General features: G+C 35.3%; 1 protein-coding gene across 7 annotated transcripts in view; it reads left to right on the top strand.

Annotated features, from left to right (window-relative positions):
• The window catches only part of LOC133846368 (poly(rC)-binding protein 3), a 120,753-nt gene that overhangs the window by 36,884 nt on the left and 58,877 nt on the right, over window positions 1–24,992 (top strand). For 2 of the 7 annotated variants that reach the window (XM_062281322.1, XM_062281319.1), the window contains exon 1: window positions 14,783–15,225. The exons of 1 other annotated variant lie outside the window; for it this stretch is intronic. The gene's annotated coding sequence lies outside the window, so the exon portion shown is untranslated. Of the gene's footprint in view, window positions 1–14,782; window positions 15,226–24,992 lie in introns of those variants that run through there. 4 more of the 7 variants (XM_062281326.1, XM_062281325.1, XM_062281324.1 and 1 more) reach the window with 3 other exon arrangements.

The raw sequence follows: 24,992 nt of genomic DNA, 5'->3' as shown, positions 1-24,992 counted from the left end.
AATTTTTTAGTTAAAAAAACTAATACCCGTAGTAAGTAGTAGTTTTTTCTTATACAAAAGTATAGCATGAACCGATGCGACGAATAGAACTAGAACTACGCGCTTGCAAAGACACCTATCGGAAATACCGCAAGACTTTTTTGCCAACCTTATATTATTTTTTCTATGTGAAATAAGTAAGAAAGCTACAAAAGAATGAGAATGAGGGTGTGAGAAACCTGCTACCAAATTTTATTGAAAGCAAAACAGTGCAGTATTAATATATCAAAGGTATAGTACTGCATTCAGAATATACCATAGAGAATGAAATATACCAGATTTTCAGTAAAAAAAAAACTAATACCAGTAGTAAGTAGTAGTTTTTTCTCATACAAAAGTATTCCATAAATAACTTATAAAATTTTTATCTGATCGCAATCAAATTTTCAGGAATCATAAAGACTATAGTTATTATTATTGCTTCCAAATTACAACCTTGGTCAGCGTGTATAACAACAACAACAATAACAAGTGCTGTCGGAAAAGAATCTCTGAGATTTGGGTGATCATACGTACGGACAGACAGCAAGAACAACTACTTTATTTCAATACAAAAGTTTTACAATTTAATATATTTATGCATTTTCTTAATGACTGATTAGTTATTTAAACTTAAGCTTAGAAAATTGTTCCCTGCCTGTCACAATTGAATACATTTATATATTTAGCAATTTATTTTTGTACGTTATATATTTCTTATAACAAAATACTTACTGAGCTTTTTAAATTAAATATAGTACAACTAAAATGTCTCTCAAATACGCAGCAAGTTTATAAATTCAATAGAAATTCCATAACGTAATTGTTAATCTGTAAAAATTGTATTGTGCTTGCCTTTGACATTTCTTACTCCTTCACAAGGCAGCTTGAGTCTCAGTTTCTCTCTCTTCCATGTACTAGTCTGATTTTATTCAATATTTCTTGGAATTCTTTTTGACATTATTTTGTTTTGTTGCTGTTGCTTTTGCTATTGCTGTTCGCTTAATGCCTGATACTTGCGTTGTCTAAGCCAAATGAATCCCTTGTTCAGAGTCCTTGTCGCTGTCGTTCTCGCGTTGTCCTGGCAAAATTGCATTATTATGTATTAGCTGGTAGCTGGTTGCCTTTTGATGGTGGCTGACTCCAGTAGCAAGTAGCAAGTAGCAAGCTGCAAATGGCGAGTGGTAAGTGGCAAGTGCCACCTGCTTGTGTAAGTCGCAACTCCAACTGTCAATGTTACTTTTCCTTTTGCTTTTCGCTGCGCTTTTGAACATTTCTTAATACACTAAAAGCTAACGTCATAGTTCAAAGTCGTCGGCACTTAGTCAACGGGCCAAATGCAATCGCCTTTAGTTGCACATTTTAGCGCAACGTTCTCTTACATTTATTTCTGCTTTAGTTTTTCGGATTTTTTCTTTCGTTTCGTTTTTATAATATTTTCACTTTGATTCAATTTCTTAATACCTTTAAGTTAACATCCGCTTACCGGTTGCCTTCAGCGTTTCGCTTCCGTTTTTGGCGCTGCAGCTTTCTGAGTCTTCCGTTGCGAGTGCTCAGTTTTTGCCGGCACTAGCATTATCCCAGCAATCAGCGTAACTGTAAATCACACACACAGCCACCACACTCGCATACAAATACATATTAAAATAGTAGTTGACATACAGAAAGAGATACAGATAGAAACAGAGACGGAGACGGAGCCAGAGAGGGACTCTTAGAATGGCGTAGGAAATGATGCTGTGATGGCTGCCAAGTCCCGTATGCTTTTGTATTATGAATGGAACTATAACACGCAAGCAAACATCGCACACGCAGTCATCATAGACAACAGGACAAACGGGACAAACACGGGACAGCAGGCAGGACAGTTGTAGCAACAGGAGGACATTTTTCTAAACTCAACTCGACTCGCAGTCGAGTTGACTCAACAGGACTCACGCTACAAGTTTCCATACCCGCTACTAATAAAGGTTAAAGGGTAGTATAAATTTGTGGCAATATGAAATATTTGCAGCAGGCATCTGCGACTTCTTTTGGTAAACAATCTTGAATATTTTTTATTCTATAGTATATTATTATTGTTTGGTATGTCTTCGCATTTTTAGCGGAATGGTATATTAAGAATATAGTATAATATCGATGGACCTGATATAGTATTCGGTATATTTTAGTATTTCAACGGTATTTCAATGGTATTTTTAACTATATTACCATATCTATATACCAAATATAGCCTTCAGTATATTTTTAAGTATTTTAGTAGCATATTGATTTACTACACAAAGATTTGGGTGTATTTTAGTATTTGCTCGGTATAATAGTTTATACCAGACTTTGCATTCTACGATGTATTTTGAATGTATCAGTATATCGCAATACCAAATAAATCTTTCACAATACTTTAGTATTTTTTTTAGATTTATTATTAAATTTTAATTAATTTTTTTAAATTTATTTATTTTTTCAATTGACAAATTTGAACGATATTACCGATTTTTTTTTGCTTTGTGTTTGTTAAAAATGTGTAGCTAGTATCGCACAGTCGAGCACACTCCACAGTAGTTTTCTTACTTGTTTTTTGGTGTCTCGTGGCCGGACGGGGGCGCAACGTTCGCTTCGTCGCCAAGCTGACGGATATTCCGGTGCTTGTGTCAAACGCTTGTCATTTTATTTACTATCCACACATGAACACACGTGCACACATATACACACACACACACACATACACTCGCATACAGAGGATCTAACGTCCTGTTTCGCATTTTATCGGCTTAAAATGCGAAAATTGCAAATAAATGCCAAGAGTTTTTCTCGAGTTTCACTCGCAACGTTGTTGCTATTGCTACTAAATTATTTACTTTGCTGCCGTTGTTTTTTTGTTTGCCTTTTATTTACCGTTAAACGTTCGAGCGATGTCTGCATGTGTATGCGTGTGAGTGTGTGTGTGTCGTATCTTGTATCTGTGAAATACTTTCGATCGTTACGTGCCATTAGTCAGTTGGGTGTAAAATGCACATGACTTTAACCAGATTCCCCGATTGTTGCAATGTTCATTTCCATTCATGTGCATTTCAAGTGCTGTTCAAACACACATACACACACACACACACACAGATACACTCGCAAAGTATCCGTCAGATTGTTAGATTGGATTCAGCTAACTGGGTAAATGGTAACTGGAAACTGTTTAGCAACTGTGCGCAACAACTGGCAGCAATTTTTGCTCAAATGATTACATTTTTCATTTCAATGCTATGGATTAGCGAGTGTGTGAAAGAAACAGATAAATACTCAGAGAATAAGAGAGAGAGAGAGATAGAAAGTAAGCTAAATAGAGACAGTTAGAGCGCTTTTATGAGATTGCTTTGGCATACTTGTTCATTGTACATACTTGAGTTTGTTTAATTTGAAGCTACTTAACTTGATGTAGGCCTTTCTGCTATTGCTATTGCTATTGCCAATGTTTTGCCAAAATACACACAGAATTCAATTAGTACTAGATGTGATTGACACATATGTAAATGTGCAAAACTAATTTGATTTGCTTAACATATAAAGGGAATAAGGTTAGTCTCGTTTTATTATTTAGCACAGAAATAATTTACGAATAATTGGATCTATAAATTTAAAGAATTCAATTAAATAAAGTAAAACTCAACACTATTTGCTTATTACTGTATTTAAGTGAGGGATTTTAAAAAAGCATTTGGAAACGCAAAAGCGTTTAAAATCAATTCATATAAATAAAGCTAAAAACAAAATTATTAATTTTAAAATATATTCACGCTAAAGTAATATTTAGTAGTATATAAAAAAGTATTTTTAAATAAATAATAATATTTTGATATTAAAGATTTTATAAGGATAATTATCGTGGAACTAAATTAATTTTTAAATTTTTTTCATAATATCGACTACTAACAAATAAATAATGCTGTTATTATTAAATATTTTTTTGTAAACAACAATTTATTTAAAAGTTTTATTAAAATTCAAAATATGTTTTTAAATTTGAAAGCTTAGGTTAGTTTTAAGAATTCGAAGTATCTTTTGAAACATGACTTTTTATACACAGAATGCCGTGTAAGTAAATATGTGAGAGCTTTCTAAGTTATTATAAATTTTTCATTATTATTATTTTTAATTATTCTTACTTTTAATTAAGCAAAATTCTTTTCTAAGTAGCTTTTATGCCCTAAATTTTTTAGTTAAATTTATTTTTTTATTTTTAACAAAATTTAGTTTCGAAAATCAACTTACAATTTAAGCAATTTAAATTGAATATTATATTTTAAAAGAGAGTAAAATGTTGCGGAATTATTTGCTCTACTTTAAATTCTTTCTAACCTTTAACCGCAAACACCACAAACTTATTTCGATTTGAACATTTGAAATATCAGCTATCTCTATCTTAAAGATGTTGTTCAAAATGACTCAATTGCTGGAAATCCATAGAGGCTTAAGCCTACCTGTTCAAACTATAAATAAACGGCCGGAAATGTGCCCAAAAACAATTTGGCAATTTTCCACTTTTTATGCAATTAATCAAAAGCAAACAAAACCCCTAAAATCAGCAGCCCTCGAGTCTGCTCTCCGTCTCCAACTCCGTCTCCGGCTTTTGAATCCGACGCAAAGCTCATGAATATTTCTAGATGTGTGTGTGTTGTGTGTGTGAGAGCATCAGGTTTATAGATATGGCAAATCGTCTATCAAGCTGTGGCTATGGTTGGTCTCTGTTGGATAGAAACTCAAAAGCAAATTCAATTAACCCTACGGACCGTAGAGAGCGTAATCAAATACACTCAACCAATACAAATAAATGTAGACGATGGCGATGGCGATGACGATGGACGATGACGATGGACTATGGACGATGGACCGAGCTGTATTCGAACTAAACCGAAACTAAGCCGGACTCTACGGCATAGACAACGGAACACGAGGCACGCGCCACTTTCAAATCAGACACGAGGGGGAGGGCGAGGAGAGGAGAGGAGTGGAGTGGAGAGTTCTTGGCGTTGGAACCGCAACGACACAAAGTAACTAATTATCTCGCCTTATCCCCCCCTCCGCCTGATGCTTGTGTTTACCCAAGTCTAGAGAGCTAGAGAGCTCTCTCTCTGCACTCAACGAAGCGAAATTTTTAATATGTGCGCTGAGAGTTAGTTTTGGAATGGATTGTGGACAAAGAGACGGACGGACAGACAGACAGACAGTCAGACGGAGAGGACAACAACACACGTGGCGACCCAAACAACAAGAAATTGAATGCAAACTCGTTGTTCACGTTTGAATGGACAATTGATTGTTGTTGTTGTGTTGTGTTGTGTGTTGCCCAACTCCTTGAGAGGCGACAAAAACTTCAAATGATATGTGTCAAAGTCTCTGACACATGCTGCTCTCAACCGGTTCGTTATCACACTCGAAAAAAGAAAACTCGGCTCGATAAATTGAACCCAAAAAATGGGAGCGCGACGCTTTTTGCAGTGGCAAAAATATGAAACATCCTTTGTGTGTGTGTGTGTTTGTGTGTGTTGCCAGTTTTCCAGTTGTTTTGTGCTCTCGTCATTCATTGTTTGTTAGTGTGTTAGTGTTAGTGTTAGCCAGTTATGGGGTTGGATTTGTCAGAGTTCACTAGTCCGTGTCTGCTGTCAGTGAGATCTCGCACTTCGCTCATTCATTCGATTAGTGCGCGGGGGAATTTTCCACTCTCGTTTTTCATTCGTTCGTTCTTTTTTTTTTCTTCTTGCTCTTGGTGGATTTTGTGTGCTGATGGATGTTTGGGCATGGCTTGCTTCCTTGTTTGTCCTTTTTGCTTTGCTCAGGAAATTGGCATTGGCATTGGCAGCCCAGGCAGCCCAGGCAACCCAGGCGGACAGACGGGTTCCCTATTGCCAATAGACGTTTAATCTCCAGTTATTCGACTGTTACACACAGCCACTCATAAGCCCGGCTAACCATTTGGAGTTGTGTCTGCAAATGCAGATTGCCAACTCCCGATAGAGCACTTACTACTGCAGCTATCTGTAATAGTATCCAACTACACAGTTACATTTTTTGATATCTAATTTATACTTCAACAACTACATATTCAATTTTTAAATTGAATGAAAGTGTTTAAATTAATAATATGTATTCATTCTATAAAATATTCGTTTTTTGTTGCAAAATTCATTCAATTCATTGGATGTCTTTTATTAGCTATTTGTGATTAATAAAAATAAGAATAAAAATTCATTTATTGGCTGTGTTTTTGTTCAACAATTCAGTATTGAAAATAACTTGTTGTCATTTCGAATTTAAGAAAAAACATTTTATCTAATTTGCTGATGCTAAAATTAGGAGAATATCTTGAAATATTTGAACATAAAATAATAAATAAAGAATTAGTATCTTTATACCAGCTGCCAGGGTAGAAAAGTATGTTACGGAGACACCTCCGACCCTATAAACTTTCAAGATGAACAGATGAACATGGCTATATTGTGGCTGATCAAGAATTTATATACTTTAATATAGCTATGTTTATCTTTCCGTCTGTCTACAAACAGTAGTACAAACATTAACAACTTTATTTTCTGGTTGCGATCAGATAAAATGTGTATTTAAGAAATATATTTTTTGTTAGGGTAAAAACGCCAAATTAGGGTCTTAGTTGCTTTGGTTGACAATCTGGTATATTTTAGTACTCTTTGGAATATTTTGCATGTAGTCTCATGTATATTGAAATATTTTTGCAATATACTATTTTAAGAACAATACCAAGAATAATAATAGAGAATAATATCGAGCACACTTACTTATATTATACAAAATAAATGATAATTGTAAAAAAAATAAATAAACTAACGTGGAATTAAAATAAATCATTGAAGAAATATTATTGGTATTTATTAATGTGCTGAAGTAGAATTAAATGAAGCTCAAATTCAACTTGCATTCTGTCATAAAGCAAAAAAATCCCTATGAATTCAAATTTGTTGTATATACTTGTAAAGGGTTAAAATTTAATATATTATATATCAATAAAAAACGTGAGCTTATTTTATTTACAGCAATAAAAATAAAGCGCAACTTGTGTAATTTGAATCAAATATTTCGAGCTATTACAAATTTTTAATATTCTCTCACAAAGCAAAAAGTGTATTTTTAATCTTTAAATACAAATGTTTCAACAAAAAGGTTTATTGATATATGAGGAATATGTTTTGATTGAATTGGTTTAATGTTGAAAGAAAAAATGAACAAAGATTTGGTATTATACTGCAAAGCATAAAAAACATATTATAAAAGTTGAATTTAAATTTTAAAAAAATAAATTTAAAATAGAAACAATATATAACATATTTTCGCTTAAGGCAAACTGCTTCATTGATATATTTGTAGTATTAGCTAAAATTGAATAAAATTGCGAAATCCATTAATTTATCAGCGTTGGCAATAAAATGCTGTTGGACTCTAAAATCTAATTAAATTTGAACTTATATTTGCAATTTGTACAGAGTTCACCTTTTGCAATTAATTGCATTAAATTTTGCTCTTTGTTTATTTTATAATTCAATTTTCAGATTTTTGGCAATGCACAATTTTCTAATTGAATTTTGCATTTAGGCAAAATTTAATTGTTTGGCCTTTAGTTTTAATCATTTTACATAGAGTATATGATTGAAATGTTTTAGGTCAACTGAAGTCAAAAGGGCAAACGAAATAAAGCTGAGCTGAGCTGAGCAGCCAGGATGAACGACAGATGCAAGTGCAACATCGGTGTTGCCATTTCGCTTTTGGCTGTTTGGGTTGCATTACAGAGACGAAAAAGTTTTTAATTTGCTTTTACAGCGTTTTAAACTTTTTTTTTTTTGTCGGTTGGCTTTTGCGTCGCAAGTTTGTTTTTATTTGGTTGTTGTTGTTGTTGTGTGTATGGAATACAATTTTGTGGCAAATTAAATACACAAACGAAGCGTGCACGTCCACACGCATTCACACACACACATACACACACACACACACACGCACACACTCTCACACATACATGGACAGGAAGCTCAGCGTGCGCCGCACAGCATGCAACGAAAATTTGTCTAAAGCTGCGCTCGCTCGCTCGCGTGCGTGAAACATTTTAAGCTTAACGGTATAGCTAGTTCTGGATTTAAATACATTTGTATGCGAGCGAGTGTGTATGTATGTCAAAAATTGCTAAAGATTATATATGTTTCGGGTATACGCTGCGTATACGTATTTTGTACTGAATTGTTGCTCTTTTCGCCGGCTCACAGGAAGTAAATGAAATATTTCTTGTTCGCGCAGCTAATAAATGAAATGCTCCGATTTTCGAGTAGATTTTTGTGGTGTTTCGCTGTTATATTAAAGCTCAGCTTGGCGGTATACAGAGGGGGAAACTTTTAAATATGTAGACAGTTTCAAAGTTGCAAACAGGCATTTAAATTATTTCATGTCTAAAAAAGTTAATTGGCTTGGAATTTAGAATTTTGTATTGCTTTCAATATGGTAAGCAACATGGGAGATTATATGCAGATTATTAGAAACAAATTTATAATTAAAGAAAAAAAGCTACTTTAAAAAAAACGATGATAATTGCCAATTTCTTGAAAAAAACTTGTACCAATGAAACTTATTATTTCATTGAAAATCAAATACAATATTATCATAACATTATATTATGTAATCATATTAATTTCATAGGAAAATCAAATCGCAATATCAGAGTTATTGGTATTTAATACTCACACGAATTATTAATATAGTACATATATTTAACTATTCATTGAAATAAGAAAGAAATAGGATATCATAAGAAGAGAATTACAATTTATTACGTAAATCAAATATTAATAGTATTCCACTATTTGTCCGAATATAAAAAATAGAATATATCTCATCAAAAATTAATAATTTTCAAACTCATTAAAGAAGCCAGATTTTGGTATATCAGAAATATTGAAATTTAATTGCTAATAAAATATTAAAACTATCGAAACAAAGCTATATTTTAGAAGCTTTTATTTTTATATAAATATTTATCAGAAGAACTAAAGTTTTGAATTTTAACATATTAATGTTTAATTTTATAATGAAGTTTTACTTATGTTATTAAAGGAATTCAAGGAATTGAAATTCTTGAGTACAAATATATTTAAAAAATTAAAATAGATCCTGCATTTATAGAAGTGATTAATTAAAATGTAATGAATTATTGTGTTATTGTGTAATGTTAACGGAATGGAATAATTCACAAAGGTCTAATGATTAAAAGGGAAATTTAATAATAGTTAAAATTTTAAAGAATTCTATATTCTATATTTAAAAATCTAGGTTTTCTTTTATTGAACATTTAATCTCTCACAATTATGGCAATAAAAATGAATTGTTGATTTAAGAAAATATTCACAAAATTCGAAATTTAATTAAGTCCATAACAAGTCTAAGGAATTTTTGTTAGAGTGTTAATTAGCTACACAAACTATTTGTCAGTTGAATTATTTTTTAATTGAAAGCAAAAGAACATTGCGAGAATTCTCGCAGGTACGAGTGTATGGCTTCTTTTGACATCGAATAACTAGTTGGAAGAGCTGCCTCCGGATGCATGTTGCACTCGTAATCTGCTTGCAACACAACTCTCTATTGTTTCGCAGCTGTTTCGCAGTTGTCTCTGAATGTGTCTCGAGTTCTGAGAACGAACAAATTGCGCGCGATATGACAGACAAAACTTAAGCTTTCAATTTACCTAATTAGCAAATGTTATACAAGTGTGTGAGTGTGTGTGTGTGTGAGTAGTGTTGTTGTTATATGTTATGTTATAGACACATGTTTTGGCATCTGTTGGAAGCCAGAGAATGCCGATGTTGATGCCAAAGGTATTGCGGGCCAATGCTTATCACATTATCTGCTTTGTGAGTATGTTCGCAGGCTATTTAAGTTCTGACTGCGTTGCCAAAGTTCTTCGACATTGTTCAGCACTGCAGCGCGTACTTACTTAGCACTACAATTCCCTCTCTTCGTCCCCCTTCCCTCATTAACCCTAGCTTTGTTCAAAGCCCGCATTTGGCAAAACTTTAATGGATTTTAGTGAAGTTGCTGTCTAAGACAAAGAATTTCTTCTTTAAAGTTGGCCAGCTTATTAGCATGGCTTTTTGGCTTTGACTACTTTTTATCAATATTGCACACACACACACACACACACACACACACGCATACACTTACTTGCTAAGAAGTCTGGTCTTTGGTCATATTTTAAGAGATAGGCAAAACATTAAGCGGATTAGTTTCGTGTGTACTGTGAAATTTTCCTACAATTTTCCCCTCCTACTTGCCCCCTTCCGCACACAGACGATGGGCAGCCATTAGTTTTGTGTCGTCCTTTAGTTTACAGCGTGTGTTCTCTATACAGGAGAGAAGAGAATCCTGAGCAACAGGACTACTACTTATTTGGCTTGGGTTTTCTTCGTCTTCGTCTTGAGCTTTGGACTTGGGCTGGGTTCATTCGAGCTAGTTATAAATTGTTGGCTATTAGTTTAATGAACTTGCTGGCTCCTTTGGCTTTTAAGTACTGTTGGGCATTTCACTTGTGCTTGACTGCATTCCTATGCCAACTAACGGTCAAGTGGTTTACAGAATTAGCTCCAAACACACATTGACGAAGAGAAAATCTTCTACGCACACTCTATAATTGGAATAGTACAAAGCTTAATAGAACTAATATAACTTAACCTTTGTTTAAGCTGAATTTTAAAGTTTATGTGAATACTCCGTTAACGTTGCAAATTTAATGTTACAAAAATCATAAAATAAATTTATTATTTTATAATTTACTTTTTAATAATGCTAAAAAGCCGTAAACATATTTTATTTATTCAAAAAGAAACTTTTCGAAAAACATTAAGTTCTTTTTTTATAAATAAACGTAGAAACCGTTTAAAAATTAAAACCATTCAAGCGTATAACTTTTCCATTTTCCAAACGATAAATGAAATTAATGACAGGTAAAATTATGCCTGCAAAAAGTATTCGACTGCAAAGTAACCTGTAAAATAGAATTTTATAGAAGTAAACATAAATGTAAAAATAAACGACATATAAAATAGAAACTATGTTATTATTCATATATAATATTATATTATATTATATTATATTATATTATATTATATTATATTATATTATATTATATTATATTATATTATATTATATTATATTATATTATATTATATTATATTATATTATATTATATTATATTATATTATATTATATTATATTATATTATATTATATTTTTATTAAATATGTATATATTTTTTATTTTATTATATTTTTCTTGACTTCTAAAATACAAAACGTTTCCAATCCTTAACTCAATTTATCGCATTTAAATACTCTCCTGGCAATTTGATAATTTACTTGATTACAGGATATGAGCATCAACAATTCTGCGTGATTACAAAATGTAAATTGATTATTGGCATAAGTGAATTGCTTTAGCTAACCAATAAGGTGTGAGTAGCAAAGCAGACACACACACACACAAACACACAGACACACGCAATCGTAAATATATCGTTGATATATGTATTTGTACAATATTTAGATATATCGATGTGTCTGCTCAGGCATTAGCATTTTACCACATTTTGTGACAATTAGAGCTCATTCAAAATTCAACACGACCCAATTTTCAAAAAGTGTCCTGTCAAACTGTCCCCTGCGTGGAGAACTTCCCCCTCGTTTGAATCCGTTGAGCTGTGTTCGTCCCAACACCGCCCACCGCGCACCGCCCCCCGCAGAGCCACAAAGCTAAAGTGATAACCGCATGCATTTAACTTTGGCATAGATTTGCACACAGCTACACTCCCACGAACACACACACACACACACACAGTCAGATACGAGTGCCAACCAATACATTTACAAGCTTACGTAAATAAAGCAAATGTTTTTTTGTTGCAAATTTATTTATTACACCCTTTAGCTTTGAATTTCAAACGGGTTGTGCTGACTGAATTCACATATTTCACAATTTTAGATGTTATGCAACACTGTGAAGTACTCTTATTATCAAAAAAACAGATCGATAGCCTTTAAAGACAAATGTTATCGACTTTCATTGTGTGTGCTATCGATAACATCTGTATTTACTTTATTTTGCGCTTACAGCGTATTTGTTTGGCGAGCAAGTTTTCACTCAATCAGTTTACCAGTTATTTTTTTTTTTTGTATTCACACACAAATACAAACACATAAATATTTGTGAGTGTTATGTTAAGTCTATCGCCCACTCTAGCGCACACACTCACGAACACACACACACTTAAAATGTAATTAAAATTTCATGCGCATGTAAATGCAGATGGAAGCAGAGTGTGAGCGAGAGCTTGGATGTGTGTCTGTGTGTGTGTGTGTGTTACAATCATGATCTTCCCCACGCCCCTTAACCCCATCCTCCCACACTCTCACACACACAAACAAATGAGATTAATAATAATTTAATTAAACTCGCAAGCTTAATGCACTTCGCTTGTAACTTTGCTTCTCTGAGTGTTTGTGTGTGTGTGTGTTTTTTTTTTGCTCGCCATTTCTTTAAGCGGCGCTGCCAACTTGTTTTTGGGCACTTCCTTGTCTCTCATAGCACGTGTTCTTCTCCATCCTTCTTTCATTCTTTCTTTTTTGGTTTAAACGCGTTCATTCAGCTTTTTTGTGCAATGAAAATTTAATTAAGTTTTGCACTTATCACAGAATCCTGTGACAAAAGTTGACCCTTGCCTTTGCCCACGCATTCAATTTGTTTTTGCTACTTTTGCCGATGCATTTTTTTGTAATAACTGTACTGTGGCTATATCGCTGTCTCGCTCTCGCTCTGGTGCTTTACGATATAGTGTGCATATTTTTGCGTGTGACATTTATATTTCCACCACGCCCACACTCAACGCCCATTTAGCCCATTGCTGACCAATAATATTTTTCCCACCGATTTTTTTTGTGTATGTGGGTTGCTGTTGTTGTTGTTGTTATTGTTTCTGCGCCATAAATAAATTTTATTTTTATTCAATTAATTGACTTTTGTGTTTATGTTTGTGCATGTCCTGCAGGACTCCCGACTGTGTGTGTGAGCGTGCGTGTGTGTGTGTGGGTGAGTGTTTGTTCATGGCCAAAAGACACCTGTGAACAGCATTTAGCACTTTGGCAGCATTTTAATCTGATTTATCTCCAACATATGCAATTATTTTCCATTTCCATTTTGAATTCGATTTTATGTTCTCAGCTAGATAAATGCAAACATAAATATTCATATTGCTTGTTTGTATTTGTGTTGGTTTTCAATGCATATTGATTTAAAAGTGCAGAAATATATCAACTTGCAGCTACCACATGAATTTCAACATTTATTTTTGTCATCCTTGCCATAATTATTATAAATGCATAATTCTTTCTTTGATTACAGGGTATAAAGTTATTTGATAACTAAATGGTTATTGGACATTTCAATGTTTAACCGACCATAATTCACATTTCATTTGCAATTTTCAAATGTAATTTGGCTTAGGACAAATTACAAATATTCCAACTTTGCATCAAATTCATTTCATCAAATTTGTCCGCAATAAATGAAGCACACAGAAAAATTCTTAACTATAAACTCTTTATACTTTTACTTTAATTTATTCATTAAATTCTGCATTTCATTTAAAATTTTAAAGTTTTTACAAATTACCAAAACTTTTCTATGGATGGTCACGTGAAAGGAATTGAAATAATGCAATAATTAATAATAATGCTGCTGTGTATGAAATTATTTATAATGAACTAAAATAGTTTTGTGTCGAGACAAAGCGTCGTTGTTGTCGTTATTGTTGTGGTCATCATTGTTGTTGTTGTTGTTGTTGTTATTATGCATATTAATTACGTAATTTAATTTGAATGCTATTATGATTCTTAGATGGGGACAAATGTCTGCTGCTTGTTATTATTGCTGTTGTTGTAGGCATTGTTATGCCTCTTGTTTATTGAAAATTATATTTTAATCCTTTACAGTAATTTGCATTTGTAAATTAATGTGTTGCAGCAATCGGGGCAATTGTACACAGATTATTCCGTATATGTATTTCAACATTTGCATTAATATTTAATGCACAGCGATTAAAGACATAGTTTTACAGTTGATTTAAAAATCTTCAAATTTGCGCATTTCGAATGCAACGTAACTTGGCAGCACTGTTTTTGCATGGCACTCGTCCACACACACACACAAGCGCACACTCAAACAGCCAGCGTTGCTCAACCCCTCGAGAAAGTGCAAATTGCTCACTCAATTCGTGTGCTCACTCACACGCTGCACTCAACGATGTGTAGCGCTGTGTGCAACAAGTGTAAGCGAGATGGCCATAGTGCGCATTTGAAGTAAAACGACAAAAACACTGCACTCAAATGTGCTGCTCTCAGCAATCAAATGTTGCTTAACAGTCAGCTGTTATGCTAGCTTTACAGCTCTGAGTGCAAGTAACATTTAAATGCAGCCCCTAAAGTATGCAATACATGTTTAACTCTGCGCTCTGCGCACTGAACTCACACCGAGCACACGCACAACACACTCAATTTAACAGACTGAGTTTCATGTTAACTAACAGCACTGCGGGTGGCTTACTCTCGCAGAGAGTCCAACACATAGAGGGAGAGAGAGAGTGAGAGCGCGAGAGTCGTTTTCTGTTGGTTGTTAGCATGTTTGTTCTTATAAGAAATACTGAGCGCAAAACTGAGTCATTTATAAAATTTTAATGGTGGTGTACGGTTCGTTCAGCTCGCATCGCGTCGCAACATCTCGTTTTGTTGGTCAGTGAAAAATATCAGAAAATCCAGAGAAAATCAAAGAAAGGCCCTCAATATATATAATTATAAATATTATGTATAGCAATTGTTGTCTCGCGGCGTCGTGCATCACACAGTGAGAAAATACAAAACAAAAATTCAAATTGCAAGCAACAAAATACAAACGAAGCAAATATAAAAACAGCGCGTCGCGTCTGAAATTGCAAATTGCAATAAAGTCTGAAACGTGAAGAAGCAGCAGAAGAAGAAGAAGAAGCAGAGCAATAGCAGTGTATAAACAGCAATTGAAAGAAGCGGCAAAAACACAAATCACAATATAAAAAAACAACAGCAACAAAACAAAAACATCTACAACTACAATTGAAAAACCAAAAAAAACGTGAGCGTAATTTATTTTCCCCATTTTCGACTGCCCAACAAATTCCTAGTTTTTTTTGTTAAACGGGCTTTGTTGTCTGCCGCGTGAGTTTTTATTTCTCGCTCTCTTTCTCTCAGTATATTTTACGATGTGCTCCCTCTTGCTCTCAATGTGGTGTGCAAAACTTTACAACGGTTTATTAAGTTTATTGTTTGTCCGTTTGATTAACAACAAATTAAGCATAATTAAACGTTCTGTCTCTGTTTCTCTCTGTGTCTGTCTTTTCATTCTCTTCTTTCGAGCAGCCGGCAAAGCCGTCGCGTGTTGCGTTCTATGTGTGTGTGTTGAGTGTGTATGTGAGCCTATGTGTCTGTGCATATGTATGCGTGGTGTATACAGTTTTTATGCTCTATTTTAAAGCAGGCATTTCCAATTGGACATGTTTTTGGTCACGTTTTCAAAATAACATCAAATTCTCAATGAAACTAAACTAAGGCGTGATTGATTGTTGTCTCTGTGCGTGAACAAAATCGAGTGCAGTTGATAGATGAATTATATAGCAGCAACAGTTGAATGATTTGCATTTTTACCAATACAGATGTGTTATAAACAATTGAATGAAAGTTAGAAATAGTTGAGTACATGGAATTTATTTAAAAGTTGTTTAACTGTAAAATAATTCCTCATATACTCGACTTTTATAGATATTGTTCATTAATTTAATTACAGCAATATTACTTAAATTATAATAAAAACGTTATTTTAGTGCAATTTTTTAACTAAATGCAGTCATTGTAATTCGTTTTATTCAACAGTAAAATAATTGTTTAAAACAAATTGATTTCTGAATCTCAACTGTGAAAGAGTATTCGTGGTTTGTTCAAAATTATTTTTCGTCTCCCCTTTTTCTGAAGTGCAAAAACGCAAAGACAGCATCCACACACATACACAAACAGCACAGTCGCATTTCACAACCCTCCACTCCCCACCCTGTCCCCATTCTACACTCATCTACGCTTCAAATTGATTTTTGTATGGCGGCGGCGGCGTCGCATTATTTTCTTATTTGTGCTTCTCGCGTTTTGCTTTGCCATTGCCTTTGCCAGTGTGCGCTCTTTGTTTTCTTCTTTTTGTTGTTATTTGCCTCCTTTTGTGCCTTGCATTCTTGGAACATTCGCCGTTTTACGCGCCTTTGGATTTTTGCTTCTTGCTCGTGCTCTCGCTCTCCTCTCACTCTCTCTCTCTGGCGCAAGCCGCTCTCTGCTCTCATTTGCTCAATTCTGTGTGTGTGAGTGTGCATGTGCGGCGGCTAGTCTGTTCGACAGTGTTCAACACTGGCGGTTACCAGTTGGGGATTTATGTACATTTTCTAATTGGCGTGGGCAGCAATGCGCACGATATTCTTTTTCTATCTGTTTTTTTTCCATATTTTTTGTTAAGAATCAATTTTTTGGCAGCCCTTTTTTGCCTTAATCACTTCCGCATGGTAAGGTTGAAGCAAGGCGTTGTCTGAGCTTAATTCTTATCAGAGTGCCAGGCAACAGCAGGAACTCAAACGACAAACTGCAGAAAACTTTTGTGTCACATTTGTATGTAGTTGTTGCCCTGTCCCTATCCTGTCTCCATTTTATTTCCCCGCTAGTCTATCAAATTCAATTGTGATTACTTTTAAGGCAGCCCCCGCTACCGCTTTCGCCACCATCACCGTTGTTGTCGTCGCTTCGCTGCACTTGAAAAGAGACAGATTTGAATTTGAATTTACGCCCGTGTCTCTCTCATTGCTCTCCCTCTTATTCTCATTCAACTGGCATCTCTCTTTCTCATGAGTTGGTGCGGGACATTTGCACAAAGCTGAAGCTCAGGCGTTGCTTTGTTGCTTAGATTTACTACGTTCGACGTTGCTGTTGTTGTTGCTGTGGTGCTACCTAGTCACTAAAATCATTTACACTTGGCACGCTCACCAAAATTTGGGTTGGTTAAACATCACAAGTGTCGACACAAACACATACACAAACATATGCACAATATATTGTGAATGAATACTGAGACGTACAAAGCTATGCACATATTGACAGTGACTGGGAAACCAGAAATCTTTGCGACTGTGAGATTCTTATTTCTTATTTGTTTTGTTTTAAGAACTCTGTACAGTCAGAAATAACGATACAACTTGAGTGCAAAATCTCTAGAAATGGGAAGCACATAACAAAAAACTAGTTCCCATGCAGCTCATTCGAAATTCCTCAAGTACAATTATAATCAGACACATGTGCAAGCATATCTTCGTTTTAGAATCTTTCAGTATATCATTATAACATAAAAAAACAATTAATTAAAAAGTCAAATGTATTATATTTAGAAGTGATAGCACAGCAAAAGTTGAGAAAGGTTATTTGCAATTTCTATACAAATTTTAAGCGATTGGAAAAAAAAGATGGTGGTTTAGCATTTATGCATTAATGGCAAACTATTCAACTTGGCCAATTTTATATTCATGCATTTTTTCAAAATGATTGTTCCTAATAATTGTCACCAAACAGTATTTAAGTAATTTAAATTTCAAGTTTTTAGGTAGATTTAATGTCAGAGTCGCACGCGAGAGCGATCAAATATCATGATACTGCTTCCAGGGGCACCCTTTTGAGCTGCTTTAAGTTTTGTGTATGAAGGAGAGCCAGTTATATGAGTTGCTAAGTAGAGACAATAAATTTTATGTTAAACAAACAAAAAACAACGACTTAATCTTGTTTTTAGATTTAATCTATATTTGTGCAAAATGATCTATATGCCTTTATGCATAATGTGGGGGGTACGACATCGATTTAGTAACTTCCAACTTCATTGATGTGTTGAAATTGGTAAACAAGTTGCAAATTGTTTCCGATTCAATTTCAACTGGAAAAAAAGAAAACCTGTATTCAACCAACAACAGCTCTTTTTCACTCAATTACTTGCATGCTTGATTTGTCATGTGTTTAAAGCTTTTATCTATTTGAGCGATGTGCATGATATGCGGCCACTTGTCTTGCCTAGCCTTACCTCACTTGCTTGCTCTGTTTGCTGTGCTGCGGCTGCTGGTGATGATGTTGCTGTTGTTGTTGTTGTCGTTGCTGCTGCTGCTCTTCTTAATACTGCATTCAGTTGCAATTGCTTTGGCGTTTGCTTTATGTTGCATTTTCTACTTTGCTTTGCTCTCTGCACATTTTTCGCACTGTGCCTATTTTGTGCTTTTTTTTTGCACACACGTCGCATTGGTTGCTTTTCTTTTTGTCTGGCCTTTCATTTGCACTGTTTATACCCGGCACTCAAAGACAAAAAAGGTATTATAATAAGATGTTGCATCATATGCAAATGTTTATTGTTCAGCATTAATATAGGTGATAATACAAGCAGAAGGGTAATATTAAGATTACTTTGTGAACCTTTATTTTGGAGCCTTGCCTAAAAGTGGGTACGGGTATCTTATAGTCAACTGCAGCTTTCTTGTGTTGTTATTGTTGTTGTGTTCATTTTCTTTGCTATTTTTTCATTTACTTTGCTCTGTCGCTTCGTTCGTTCTGCTGCGTTGAATTTCAACCTGCCAAACGAGCATAAAACGTATGAGGGGATCTTGCTCTGTGGCCAGAGAAGAGCACCAAAGATAAAGTGAATGAGCGAGAGCGGAGAAGGGAGAAACATGCTTCAGATTGGTAGCTGTACTTTGTTGCATTTTTCTGCTGCAATTTCTAACTGGTTGTGTGCCTGAGCTTAGTCTCGTCTTAGTCTCGCCCGCCAGTTCCCCCTCTTCGCCCTCTTTTCAGACCACCCTCGCCTCTTGCTGCTACTGCTTCTTCTACTTTTTCTTCATTTTCTACTCATTGCCGTCGTCGTCGTCGTCGCCGTCGTCTGTAGGCCGTTGACTGCGTCGCCAACGTCAACGTCGCGACGTCGCTGCATTGAGTGGCGTTACTCTTTGTCTGCCTTCCCCTCCTCTTCTCTGCTGTCCCCGACCACCCCCTTTTATTGTTGACCCTGCGCGCCACTTATTGCAGTTTCCTCTTGCTTTTGCATTTCTTTTGCTTCGAAGCCCCACAGCGCAAAGCACTCAACCCGTTTTGCATGGAGCAGAGCTCAGTGCAGAACTAGAGTGAGGGGACCCCATATAGCCCCCCCATATTCCCCTCCCCACATCACCTTTTCTCTCTCTCTCTCTCACTCTCTTTAGAAGTGGGCGTAGGCTTTATAGCTAGCTGCCTAGCTCTGAGCACTTAACCGCCTTCCGTCTTTTGTCCTTTGTGTTTTTGTGTTTTGCTTGCTGCATTTTTCACACTCTCCAACCACCACCAATTGCAACAGCAGCAGCAGCAGCAACAACAACAACAACAAGAACATCACCACCACCATCCTCAGTCATCAGCAGCCATCAAACCACCTGACCTGCCAACAATTGGCGCTGCTTTGCTGCCATCCGGTCGAGTCGTCGTAGGCCCGCAAATGTCATTTAGACGGCCAACACTGAAACTGAAACAGAAGCAAACTGAACCGAAGTGAACCAAACCAAACCAAACCAAATCTCCCCCCGGGCTGGTGAAATATGCAACGCAAATGTAATCATTATTGATTTTGTGGCCAACTTGCCTGCCCACTCAAGCACATACGAAGACCCTTCTTTTTGCTACTTACACTGTGCGAAAAGTCTCCAAAAGAATATGTCACTGTCAAAAATCTTGTAGAAAGCAGTCTCTAAGAAATTATAAAGAATTGCGAGAAAGGGTTTTCTTGAAAAATTTCGAACGCCTTATTAAAAATCATTTGAAAGTTTAGCAAGAAAAGTCTCTAAAAACTGTTGAAAAACTGTCTAGGAACTCTATTAAATTTTAATAAATACTTTTCAAACATAAATTTTATCTTAAACAGAACATTTTATATTAAAAACTTCTAGAATTAACAAAAACCAATCTTGCAACGTGATACAAATTTTCAAATAACGTTAAATATCAAATGCAAATTGATGATTTCATTTGGATGCATTTAAATAAAGCTACCTTTCTAGTTTTATCGGGTATGCAAACTGAAAATACTAAACTATGTTGTCAAGTCAAGAATTAGTTTAGCTCGTTGCCTAAATTATAACTCTCGTAATATTCCAATTATATGCGATACCTGGTTTTCTTCTCTTACTATTTGTTGTGTATCGCTACTGTAATAAATTCCAAAAAAAACTTCTCTATGTAATTTGGGATTATTATCGTAATTTGGCTGCCTTGCAGTTACTTTTGTACCAATGCGTACACTGTGAGCAAAAAACACCTCGAAAAAAAAGGAGGTAGTCGTAAATTTGATTGTTGATTTCAACGATTTGTTGCAGTGCAGTCGCAATGTGGCATATAAAATAGAAGTCGAAAGTTTCTGGTTAGCAAAGTTTCTGGTTGTGCTTTCCTGGTACTGGTTACTGGTCACATTAGTACAGCAGATTATCCTGGCTGTCAGGACTCGACTGCTGACTGCTGACTGCTTAAATATGCAAAACGTTGCTGCTGCTTGTTGGCTATTTGCGGCCGGAAAAGCAACAACCTCAACGGGGTAGGCTGTGCGGCGGATGGGTGAAGGAAGGGATGGGCGAAGGAAGGGAGCAAAGGAAGAGGTCACGTTGTGTTTGCTGGGATAACTGCGGGCTCAGCTCAGCTCACTCAGCTCGGTTCGGCTCACTGACTGACTGACTGTCCTCCACTCCGGGCAGAGTTGAGTGCGGTGCGGTGCGGGGGTTACGTGGCAGGAGGACGACACACACATTAGAAATTTAACAGGTTAATGTCCAGAGTCGTAAACGAAACCATTTATTTATGGCATTTGCACGACGGCATTTTTGGCAGGACTTGAACTTGCAGAGTGGTTCCTGTGCTCGTAATTTACATAAAATATATGAGCTTCCACCTCTCTTCTTCTCTCTCTTGTGCTATGTCTGCTATTCACTCGCTATCTCTGTCTGTCTGTTATCTGGGGGGCACAAATGCTATGTGTGTGTGTGTGCGTGTGTGTGTCGTAAATATAAAAATCTCTAAAGCAGATGGTGGCCCTGGGAATGAGTGAGACAGATGAGGCGAGGCGAGGACCTTGAAGGGCTTTGATAATGACTGCCCCGTTCGCTGGGAGCTTTATCAGGGCTTGGGTTACCATTGCCACCTCCTCTCACTCACTCTCTCTCTCTCTTCCCTTCCTTTTTTTGTCGCGAGCATATGATGCGTGCCATAAGCTTAGCATATATGTATGTATGGGGGGGCGAAGGAAGAAAAGAGGACTCAACAACGCCCCCCCACACAGCTGTCAGATTTGTCAGTCATAACTGTCTGGGAGCATAAGGCAAACAAGGCGCACACCGGGAAGAGGCTTACATGCGGGCCCAACATGTGACGTCTCTCTGTCTCTCTTTCTCTCTGTCTTCTTTCTCCTTCTCTAAGGTCTGTAGAAAGTGCTCTATGCCGAGATGAAAGTGTCGCATCGTCAAATGATATTGTTATTGAGATGAAAAATGATATCGCTGCTGGAAGATGTCGCAGACTTAGATCCTTTTAAGATAATAAACATAATTTATTTGCGATAAAAAACTACATAAAAAAGAAGGCGTCACGAATGCAGCTATGAATATTTTAGTTTCTAGCAGAAAAACAAACAAAAACCAAAAACTAAACAAGAATGACTAAATCAACTTAACGCCTTTAGTGGCTGGCAATAAATGAATATCAATTAGTTAGTTTTTTACGAGCGCTGAATTGTTTAGTTTTATTGGTCTTCGACAGCTTACTTCATTTTTTAATTTTTTGCAACTTCCTATACACACATCAAAAGCTAACCGATACCTTTCAGATCTGAGATAATACGTTGAGCTGAATATTGCAGTAATTATGAGAGAGATCTATGGTTCAATTTATTACAATTAACTGCATCATCGTTGTATCTCATTTGTGAGTTGGCAAAAAATTCCTGCAAATGTGAAATAATCACGATGGTCGTTTATCGAAAACTGCAATTTGATGAATGCGTCTGCAAAATTGCAGCACAATTTCCATTAATTCATGGATCTATTTTTACCTTATTAACCCAAGCATTTTGTGTTGCAAGCTGCAAGCTGCAAACTGCAACTGCAACAGCAACTGCCACATCCATCCATCAGTGGCAATCGGTTGCAGACTCCGCCTCTTTGCCCCTTTAACCAGTTGCATTTCATGACTATTTCTAGGAATCTTCAGGCACAGATAGTTGCTGACGAGTTGCAGTTTGCAGTTTGCTGTTGCAGTTGTTGTAGTTTTGCTAATTACAATGCAGCATCTAGTTAAACTGCAAAAAAAAAAAAGCCAACAACCAACACCAAAACGAGAGTCATTGATTTTTCCATTGCCGCTTTAAACAGTTTTTCCTTTTTCGTTTTGCCGTCAACTGCAGCGACGCCTTATTTGGAAGAATACAACAAAAAAATAATATAAAAAAAAACAACACGATAGATTTTTCTTCCAAGGAAAACCCAATTTGTCTTTCGTACATCTGTCGGATGTCGATAATTGAAATGCCTTTCGCTATGCGCTGCGATTTAACCTCTAAACTTTTGGGCAACTCTTTTATTATTATTATTATTTCATGCTTTTTATTTCATCTCAAAATGTCAATGTATCACATTCTTTTTTTTGTTGCTTTTATAAATGGTTTTGGTTTTTATGTTCATTTCGCCGGGCGGGCGCAACCTGTTAATATTTATTACTATTTATTTTGTTTTTGTTTATGCAAATTAGACTGACTGACTGCGATCTCGTTTGCATTTTAACTACAAGTTAATTGTATACACAACAAGTTGATCGAAATCACAAGTCACAATGAAAAAGAATTCAAAAATACATACAGATTTCATTTGATTTCAGTTTTATTTTATTTTTTTTTTTTTTTGGGGTTTATTATTAGCACACATATTTGAAAAGCACTGGAAACTGGGCGTATCGATTTGATGAAGCTTGTTGATCTTCAATTAAATGATAAGCAAAAATCTTATGGAAGAAAAATGAATTCTATGCTGGATTATAATTTCATAGGATGAGATTTTTCGAATTAACTTATTAGGCAAATTAAAGTTTTTTCTTTTTCCATTTTCCTAAATTTAAAAAAATATTGTAATATTTTTACAGTTTGTGTAATATTATTATGTAATAGAGGAGAATTTTTCAAATTAAGCAAATTATAGTTTCAAAGTTATATTTTTTCAAAAATATGTTTTACAATAGTATTTTTATTTTATTTTTGTATTTTTAGTTGATTAGAAAAATGTTGTAATATTTATTGTTGCTCATTTTCTATATTGTTTATTCGGCTTTTTAACCTTTATATAAATAGTCAGCGGCTAACAATATTTTTGCATAATTTGCTTGTTGCTGGTTATCGCAAGTCAATCCGATTTAGTGATAAACCCATGTTTGCCAACTATAAATACCTAGTTATACATATCATCAATTAAAATTCCATTTTTAATGCTAGTTAGTCACAGATATTGTAGTGTAGCTTAGCAACCAAAAATAAAAAGAAAAAAAAAAGAAATAAATGGCTATAAAGTATTTGGCGCCAATTCACATGTTGATAGAGAGAGAAAGAGAGAGAGAGAGAGAGTCGAGAGTCAATCCATATTTTGTTTATGGTTTATTTATTGTGTGAGTCGAAATATTTTGTTGTGCAATTAATTAAACGTAATGCAAGATACTGACACATTGTCTGCTGCCCACTTGCCAGCTTATAGTTACTCACTCTCTCTCTCTCTCTATCTCTCTCTCTCTATATTTCCCTCTCTCTATCTTGCTTTATAATCGGTTTGTATTTTTATTTCGCTTTGTTGATATTACGCTCAATGAGTCTGTTCCAGCATTTGCTTCGCTCTCTCTATCTCTCTCTGTTTATATGGTTTTAATGATACTTTTTTGTTGTTTTTGTTTTTGCTTTTGCTATTAAACTAGTGTTTATGTAGTTGTTTGTGGCCAAAGCATTTTGGCAGCTGTGTTGCCATTTTCATTCATAGCCATCACTTGTTGTTGCTGTGTTGTGTGTACATTGTATGTGTTATGTTATTATCATTAGCTCTCGTTGTGTGTGTGTGTGTGTGTGTTGTTTGCTTGTTCGCACTCTCTCTGTTTCTGTTTCTGTTTCTTTTTCTCACTCTATCTCTCGCGCCTCGACAGCAGCAGCTGGACGGATGGCAAGTTCATTAACTTTTGTTTGGAAGCGCAAGCGGGAGCAATAATTTGTCAAAAATATATATAAAAAAAAAAAACTGAAAATTGGTCAGACATGCGATTTTGAAATTATTCTTTGATTTCTGTTTGATTTCTTTTACAGTTTTTCTTCTCACTTAAATACATAGTATACATATCTATTGACCTATATGGAGTGGCATATTGCGAGTATTTTGCGAGTATCAATCTGCTCTGCTCTGCTCTCCACTTGGTGGCCTGGTCTATCTTGTTTTTGATTAGCACTCTCCTCTTCCTCCCGCTGCCATCTCCCAACTCAGACTTTGTCGCTGACTTTGTTGACTACCTGCTGTGCCGGTTTACTTCTTTTGGGGCTACCAGTTCCGTTTCAGCAACAGCATCAATTTTGTTGGCTTTTTTCTTTTTTTTGATCTGTTTGACGTCAAAAAATCATATGTGTCTCTTTGAATAATACAGACTAGCAGCAACAACAACAACAGCAACTATTTTAATAAATAGCAATATGAACCAAGGTACCGGTTCACAATATCATCTGCATAGAAATTGATCGAAACTTGCGCCGTTTAT

This window comes from Drosophila sulfurigaster, chromosome 3 (assembly GCF_023558435.1).
Source record: "Drosophila sulfurigaster albostrigata strain 15112-1811.04 chromosome 3, ASM2355843v2, whole genome shotgun sequence".
In the NCBI taxonomy this organism is placed as follows: domain Eukaryota; kingdom Metazoa; phylum Arthropoda; class Insecta; order Diptera; family Drosophilidae; genus Drosophila; species Drosophila sulfurigaster.
Note: the sequence above shows the minus strand (reverse complement) of the source record. Positions and strands in the feature narration are given on the sequence as shown.